An 8,593-nucleotide genomic window follows, 5' to 3' on the forward strand; every position below is an offset into this window, starting at 1 on the left:
ATTTCCCTACAGTTATGGATAGTAATATAAATCTCTCTTTTCCAATGGTCTGAGGTAACCCTGAGAAAGGAACTTTCAACAACATTCCCCCAAGGGGGTCACAATTCACAGGCTGAGAACAATTGCTCTAAACCCTGATGAAATCCACTATTCACAGGATTTGGAGCACTCCTGTGTTCCTATATGTGTGAGACAGGCAGGGGAACGCAACAAGTAACACACCTGAACCTCCTGCCTTCGGCTCATCTTGAAGTATAGACATAGTTCACAGCCATCCATCCTTGACAGCTATCTGGAATGGGGAAAAACCCAAACACAGTGGCCCAGGAATTTAAACCAAACTTTTAGGAAGCAGAGGGAAAAGGCCCACAGAAACTTTTGAGGCCAGCCTAGTATACATAGCAAGCTCAAAGCCAGCCAGAGTTATATACTAAAATCCAGCCTCAAAATAAATTAATGAATAAAAGCCAGGAATGATGAAACACCTTTGATCCCAGCACTCAGGAGGCAGAGGCAAAAGATCTCTCTGAATTCAAGCTCAGCCTGGTCTACATATGTTCTAGGACTGCAGACAACCTGAGTTCAGTTCCCAACGCCTCTATCAGGCAGCTCAGATCTGCCTACAACTCCAGCTCTCGTAGGCCTTCTTCTCACAGGTGCACACACATGCTCACATACACGCAAATAAATAAGTACATTTAAAAAACAAATAGGAGAAAAGTTTGATGGCTCAGAATTTCTAGAAAGTTCTTCCACTATTAATTCCACTTTCTTCCCCATTTCCTTTGCAACCCCCACACCCTTTTCTTCCTTTACCTCCTATACAAAGACACTCCAAATAGTCACTGAACCTAACCTGACACCCCAGCCTTACTGTGAAATATGGTTAAGATTGTAATTGTTGGGGCTGGAGAGATGGCTCAGTGGTTAAGAACACCGGCTGCTCTTCCAGAGGTCCTGAGTTCAACTCCCAGCAACCACATGGTGATTCATAGCCATCTGTAATGGGATCTGATTCCTTCTTCTAGTGTGAATGAAGATTCTAATTATAATAATATGCTGCTTCTTAAGGCAGCATACTAAAACCCAAAATAACAGCCGGGAGTGAGTTCCAGGACAGTCAGGGCTATACAGAGAAACCCTGTCTCAAAAAAAAAAAAAAAAAAAAAAAAAACAAATCCAAAAAAAACAAAACAAAACAAAAAACAAACAAACAAACAAAAAAACCCAACATATCTTTCAGTCTCACAGGCATGAGAACTAAGTTTAGATACCTAGATTATGTGTGTCCACTATATGCATTCTAAAAGGTAAAATTTTTCATTGGAAAAGTGTTAGGAATAGATAATAAGTAAGCCTGTTTTTGTTTGCTTTTTTGACACTATACAGCTGTGGCTGACACTTGAAATACAGACAAAGCCATCTGCAAATTTATGAAGAACCTCCTGCTCAGATTACAGGATGGGGTTACAGGTGTATACAGGTATGTACCACATCCAGATAGGAGGCCTTAAAAAAGCATTTAAGCCAGGTGCGGTGGACTTGCCTTTAAGCTCAGCCAGCATAAGGGAGGCTGAGACAGCAGGTCACCATGAGCCTAAGACCAGTCTCAGCTCAACCAACAAGACATAGTAGGTTCCATGTCAGCTACTGCTATCCAACAAAACCCAGTTAGGTAGGTAGTTAGGTAGGTAGGTAGGCAGGAAGGAAGGAAGGAAGGAAGGAAGGAAGGAAGGAAATCAGAAATCTCCTCTATAATTTTTAAAAGTATTCTTGGGATGGAGAGATGGCTCAGTGGTTAAGAGCACTGACTGCTCTTCCAGAGGTCCTGAGTTCAATTCCCAGCAACCACATGGTGGCTCACAACCATCTGCAATGGGATTTGATGTCCTCTTCTGGTGTGTCTGAAGAGAGTGACAGTGACAGTGTACTCATATACATAAAATAAATAAAAAAATATTCTTTTTTTTTTGGATTTGGTTTTTTCGAGACAGGGTTTCTCTGTATAGCCCTGTCTGTCCTGGAGCTCACTCTGTAGACCAGGCTGGCCTCGAACTCAGAAATCCGCCTGCCTCTGCCTCCCAGAGTGCTGGGATTACAGGCGTGTGCCGCCACAACCACCCGGCAAAAAAAAAATCCTTGAAGTTGGCAAGGCCGCTCAGTATTAAGAGGACTGATGCGGCTGGGCAGAGGTGGCCAGCCTGGTCTACAGAGTAAGTTCCAGGACAGCCAGGGCTACACAGAGAAAAAATAGGTAGAATATGTACCTTGGAAATAAAGTAGAACAGCGTATTAGTGGTAGTAAACAACAAGATTATGTTAAAGCAAAAAACTGCAGGAAGACTTTTAAGACCATAGAGGGAAAAAAAAAAAGAGAGGACGGATGCTTTTGCAGAGGACCTGTGTTCAATTCCTAACACTAACATGGTGGCTCACAAACATTGTAACTCCAATACTATTGGAGCAGATAACTCTTCTGACTTCCATGGACACAAGGCATCCACAAAGAAAATTATTATTTATTAGATTTTTAAATTTTATTGTATGTGTATTTTTCCCATGTGCACACCCGTGCACCACCTGTCTTGGTGCCTGAGGCAGTCATGAGAGAGAACTGGCTCTCTGGAGCTGGAGTTACGAATGGTTGTGAACCTCTATGTGAGTGCTGGGAACTGAACCTGGGACCTTTGCAAGACCAACAACTGCTCTTATTATACCTATACCTATATTACCAACAACTCGGCCATTTCTCTGGCCCCCCCAAAAATAATAATTTTTAAGCTTTAGAAACAAGTTTTAGATATCTAAATAAAGAAAAACAACTTTTTTTCTTGGAGCTGAGGATGAAGCCTCTTTTTTTTTTTTTTTTTTTTTTTTTTTGTATTTTTGAGACAGTTTCTCTGTGTAGCCCTGGCTGTCCTGGAACTCATTCTGTAGACCAGGCTGGCCTGTAACTCAGAAAGCCGCCTGCCTCTGCCAATCAAGTGCTGGGATTAAAGGCATGTGTCACCACTGCCTGGCCTGAAACCTCATTCTTCGGCAGGAAACTCTCCATTACTGAATCTTACCCACACCCCCATATTCTTTTTTTTTTTTTTTTTTTTTTTTTTGGATTTTGGTTTTTTTAAGACAGGATTTCTCTGTGGAGTCCTGGCTGTCCTGGAACTCACTTTGTAGACCAGGCTGGCCTCAAACTCAGAAATCCGCCTGCCTCTGCCTCCCAAGTGCTGGGATTACAGGTATGCGCCACCACTTAACTTTTTTTTTTAAGATTTATTTACTTCGGGCTGGAGAGGTGGCTCAGCGGTTAAGAGCACCGACTGCTCTTCCGAAGGTCCTTAGTTCAATTCCCAGCAACCACATAGTGGTTGACAACCATCCATAACAAGATCTGACTCCCTGGAGTGTCTGAAGACAGCTACAGTGTACTTACATATAATAAATAAATAAATCTTTAAAAAATTTATTTATTTCAGGTATATGAATACCCCATCTGTATGTATATCTGCATGCCAGAAGAGGGGATCAGATCACAGTATAGATGGTAGTGATCCACCACGTGGTTTCTGGGAATTGAACTCAGGACCTTTGGAAGAGCAGCAGCCAGTGCTCTTAACCACTGAGCCCTCTTTCTATCCCTGCCCCTCCTCACAACTTTTTAAAAACATTACTATTTACTTTTTATATGTGTACACATGTCTCACAGTGTGTAAGTAGAGGTCAGACTAGTTAGCAGAAGTCTAGTCTCTTTTTCTACTATGTGGAGTCAGTCCAGGGATCAAACTCTGGCACCAGCCTTGGAAGTATGAGCCTTTAACCACGGAGCAATCTCTCTGGCCTACAAGGGTTTATTTTGTTTTCAGTGTATATGGGTGTTTCGCCTGCATGTATCCATTTACCCCAACAGAGCCTGGTGCACAAGGCAAAGGAGGGCATCAGATCTAGAACTGGAGTGTCACAGGCAGCTCTGAGCCACCACATGAGGCCAAGGGGTCGAGTCGGGGCCTCTTGAAAAGCAGTACCTGAAACTGATCTACCTCTCCATAACTCCAAGATGGGGTTTCTCTGTGTAGCCCTGGCTGTCTGTTCTGGAATGCTCTGTAAACCAACCTGGCCTCAAACTCACAGAGATCCTCCTGCCTCTGCCTCCCAAGTTCAAACCCATGGAATTAAAGGGGTACACCACCACAGCCAGCTCTACCAACTTTTAAAGGGAGGTTACTGCCTAGTAACTGAAACATTCACTGTTTATCACAAGTCCTGCTCCCTAGTTCAATTCCAAATACTTAACTGGGTACCTACTCAAACTGACTTCCGTCCACAAGCAACTGTATCTCTCCACCAAAAAGTCACAAAATCTGGTCTTCAATGCCTCATCAAAGACTTCTAGACAGGTGCAAGTGGACCACACCTCTAATGGTAGAAGTGGGAGCAGGACAGTCAGTCTAAGCAGCTCATCAAGTCCAAGGCTAACAAGACCCTGAATTTAAAAAAAACAAAAAACAAAAACAAAAACAGTATTTTCCACATGTTTCCTTTCACTAAAAAGTACAGGAAGTTGAGGATATAGCTCTGTTGCAGGGTACATCCTCATTTCAATCACCAGCACCATCCCCCACCCCCAAAAGCAATAAAGGAAAAGCAAAGTAACTGGAAGAAGCACTGCCTAAAAGAGAATTTAAAAAAAGGGGCGGGGGCTGGTGATTTAAATAAGAAGGGTCAGCGGTTAAGAGCACTGATTGCTCTTCCAGAGGTCCCAAGTTCAATTCCCAGCAACCATGTGGTAGCTCACAACTATCTGTAATAGAATCTAATGCCTCTTCTAGGGTGTCTGTAGACAGCAACAGTGTACTCATATACATAAAATAAATAAATCTTAAAAAAAAAAAAAGAAAAGAAAAAAGATGGATTTCTTGGTCAAAACTTGTATAACTCTACCACAGGCTCTTTGGTGACATATGTTCCTTTGACTTCAAGTTCATATCCTCTCCCCATTTTACAAACAAAATCTCAACACTCTTATCAGAAGATGAGCAGGGCAGCACAGACGTGTCATACAGCACTTGATCATCTGGAGAACAGGACTGCAACAAACTTGCGACTACTCAGTAAGTTTGAAACCAACCTGGCTACAAACTAACATCAAAGCTGCACTCCTGGGCAGACCCTGTTTCAAACAAACAACAATCTCCAGGCTAACAATGGAAAGAAAAATCACTTTAGACCAGTCTATACTGCAAGTCAGGATTATACTTTCTAGATGCATTTTATATCCTTAAGGGGTAAACACCAAAACCTAAAACAAGGCCAAAATAGTATGCCACATGCCTACACCCCCAGTCCTCAAGAGACTGGGGCAAGCAAATTTTGAGGTCAGCTTGGTTATATATCTTGGCTAAAACTTCATCTCAAATGTGCATTAATTTAAATAAACTCACTCTTTTAGCCATGTTCCTCCATCATTGCTCCCAAAACAATAAAACTTACTCAAACTAATACTGAGACTCCTGATGAGTACTTCAGTTACCAGGAAAGAAAAATAAAGTAGTTCTAAAGAGTAGTTCTAAAGGAAGTTCCGGAAGACCATGGCTAGCCCAATCCACATTTAAAGAGTGACCAGAGGAAACCAGAGCAGCCGGAAATAGGCCAGAGAAGCAATTACCACAATCCTTTCTGGTGGCCGGGTTACTACTTCCACCCCGATTTCAAACAAAACAATCTCTTTCTCTAAAATGTTAAGTTTTTGAAGGTCAGAGGCAGCAAGGAAAGAAACGGGGGGGGGGGGGGGGGGAGGGGGGGGGGGATCAGAAGTGAGGGAGGGACCGGACATACAGGTCGCCCACTGGGGGGGAGGGGAGGGATCTCTTACAAAACTTAAATGAACCCTACCTAAGTAGGAAAATTCAGGCAAGTGCGTAATGACAGCAAACAAGTGTAGAATAGGAAGCTAAACACCTTTGCCATGAGACAGCAACTGGAAAATGGCCCTAGCCACGAGGCCCTGAAGACAGACAAGATTTATTAGACCACCTCCAAATAGGTGAATTTATTTTTTTCCTAAAATAGGTAAAGACTATACAAAAGAAACAGCCTGACGTCTAAGCTATACTACAGGAGAACTTAGGCATGATAGTAACCTCCCTTCTACCCTTATTTGAAAAGTCAACACTACGGGGCAATGGTGGCGCACGCCTGTAATCCCAGCACTCTGGGAGGCAGAGGCAGGCGGATTTCTTGAGTTCGAGCCCAGCCTGGTCTACAGAGTAGGTTCCAGGACAGCCAGGGCTATACAGAGAAACCCTGTCTTAAAAAAAAAAAAAAACCAAATCCAAAAGAAACCAAAAAAAAAAAAGAAAGAAAGAAAAGTCAACACTAAAAAGAACAGGCACCAGATGATGGTAGCTCATGCCTTTAAGCCTAGAACTCAGAAGGCAGAGACAAGCAATCTCTCGAGTTCGAGGCCAGCCTGGTCTACAAGTTCTAGGACAGTCAGGACCACACAGAAAGACCATTTCCTGAAAAACCTAACAGAGGTTTAAAAAAAAAACAACTAAACACTAAACAACAAAAATAAACAATTTAGAGGGAGTATTAGCGTGCCCATAGGTAGGAGGGAAAAAAAAGAAAAGAGGCTTTACAATTTTACAATGGAAGAGATACATATAAACACTATTCACTTAAAAAGAAAGCCAGGCGGTGTCCCACGCCTGTAATCCCAGCACTCTGGGAGGAAGAGGCAGGCGGATTTCTGAGTTCGAGGCCAGCCTGGTCTACAAAGTGAGTTCCAGGACAACCAGGGCTACACAGAGAAACCCTGTCTCGGAAAAAACAAACAAACCCAAAATCCAAAAAGCCAGAGAGAGAGAGAGTGAGAGAGAGAGAGAGAGATCATTGTAACCAGGCACAGTAATGTTTGCCTGTAATCCATGCAACCTGAAATCCCAGCATAGAAAGACTGAGGCAATGCCTTTAATCCCAGTGCTTGGGAGGCTGAGGCAGCTGGATCTCTATGAGTGCAAGGCCAGCCTGGTCTACAAAGCAAATCCAGGATAGTCAAATTTGTGACATGAAGAAACCCTGTCTCCAAAAACTAGCCAGCGAGCAAGCGAGAGACAGACAGACAGACAGAGACACAACACAGAGAGACAGAGCCAAGAGTATCTTGAGTTGAAAATCAGCCTTGGTAGTGCAACCCTGTCACAAAAACGCCCCCCCAAAAAAGTATGCTCTCCAAATAAATGATGATCTCTGGGTACCTCATGGAATCACCTAAAACTCCAATCGTTCGTGTACACAATTGCTGGAGGAAAGTAGTTAAAAAAAAAAAAAGTAGGCAGACTGTGTACCTTAGAAATAAAGTAGAACGGCATATTAGTGGTAGTATGAGATTATGTTAAAGCAAAAAACTGCAGGAAGACTTCCAAGACCAACCCCAAGAGAAAACAAGAGTCTGAGTGGTGACAGGCAGTTGATATGCCTGGGCAACTGAAACTGAAAATGCTGGGGGAAAGTGGGAAAGCTGGATAGTAAAGTGATAAAGAACCTGGTAAGGAAAACTGAGTTGGAACGCACGAGGCTAAAGATTAGTATCTGAATTTCTAACAGCACGCTTCACAGTTCACAAGCACTCTTAACTCACGTTAAAGAATAAATAAACTATGACACAACCAGACTTCAAGAAGACTTCAGGAAGAAAACTTGAGTTTCAACTAACACCATAGACCTCAGGAATGAAAAGTAGTAAAACTGAACTGTGTCTTCAGGTTAAGTAGGGAGAGACTAGAGCGCTGAAGTTGGGCTCTAAGAGCAGTCCCAGGACCGGCGCCAGACTAGAAGGCAGAAAGGTGGTCGGGATGGGGCGACAGCGTGGCAGAGAAGCTCCGGCCAACACGCAGGGACCGAGGTGGGAGAGAAAACCACACCCTCCAGGATAAAAAAAAAAAAAACCCAAAGGGGGGGAGGGGAAGGCTCCCCCTGGGGCTGGGTGGGGCCAGCCAACTAGGATTGGGGGAAGCAGGAAGCACAGGGCAACCTGAGCGGGAGAGGAAGGAGAGTGCTCAGGCCTGGACACACTACGGAAACATGAAGCCAGCGAGGGAAGCTTGGCCCGATCCACCCGGTAGACGCTGGGGCATCCCAAAGGGGGCTGGGAGTTCAGAAGACCTTAGCCCAGCTCTTGAAAGCATACACTGCAGGGTTCAGGGCTCTGGGAAAGAGGCTGAAGGGGACAGGGTGGCAATTACCGCTGCTGCTCTCGTTGGACTTGGGACCCGCCGCCGCCGCCGCCGCTCGTTACCTGCCAATGTGCCTCTTACAAAGCGGCGGCGGCGGCAGAGGCGGCCCTGCCCGTCACGTGATCCCTACGTCACGGGAGGGGCGGAGCCACTACTTGAAGCTTGGACGGGGTTACCCTGCTGGCTAATACAGTTCTGGGAGCTGAGCGAGAGGAACTATGCGCGGAGGCGGCAGGGATGCCAGCATTGTTTGTGGTTGGAGTTTCAGGGTCGTCTTATCCGCCGCCTACAGAGAACCCACTATTAAAGCGTGCGGTCGCGCTATGATGACCTCAGAAACACTGCAAGATGCTCGATGC

At 44.4% G+C, this 8,593-nt stretch overlaps 1 protein-coding gene across 1 annotated transcript in view; it reads right to left on the reverse strand.

Annotated features, from left to right (window-relative positions):
* Ubap2 (ubiquitin associated protein 2) overlaps positions 1-8,343 on the reverse strand; it is an 84,850-nt gene extending 76,507 nt beyond the window's left edge. The window contains exon 1 of the mRNA XM_052176266.1: positions 8,244-8,343. The gene's annotated coding sequence lies outside the window, so the exon portion shown is untranslated. The remainder of the gene's footprint in view (positions 1-8,243) is intronic.
* Positions 8,344-8,593: the final 250 nt, after the last annotated feature.

This window comes from Apodemus sylvaticus, chromosome 3 (genome assembly GCF_947179515.1).
Source record: "Apodemus sylvaticus chromosome 3, mApoSyl1.1, whole genome shotgun sequence".
Lineage (NCBI taxonomy): Eukaryota > Metazoa > Chordata > Mammalia > Rodentia > Muridae > Apodemus > Apodemus sylvaticus.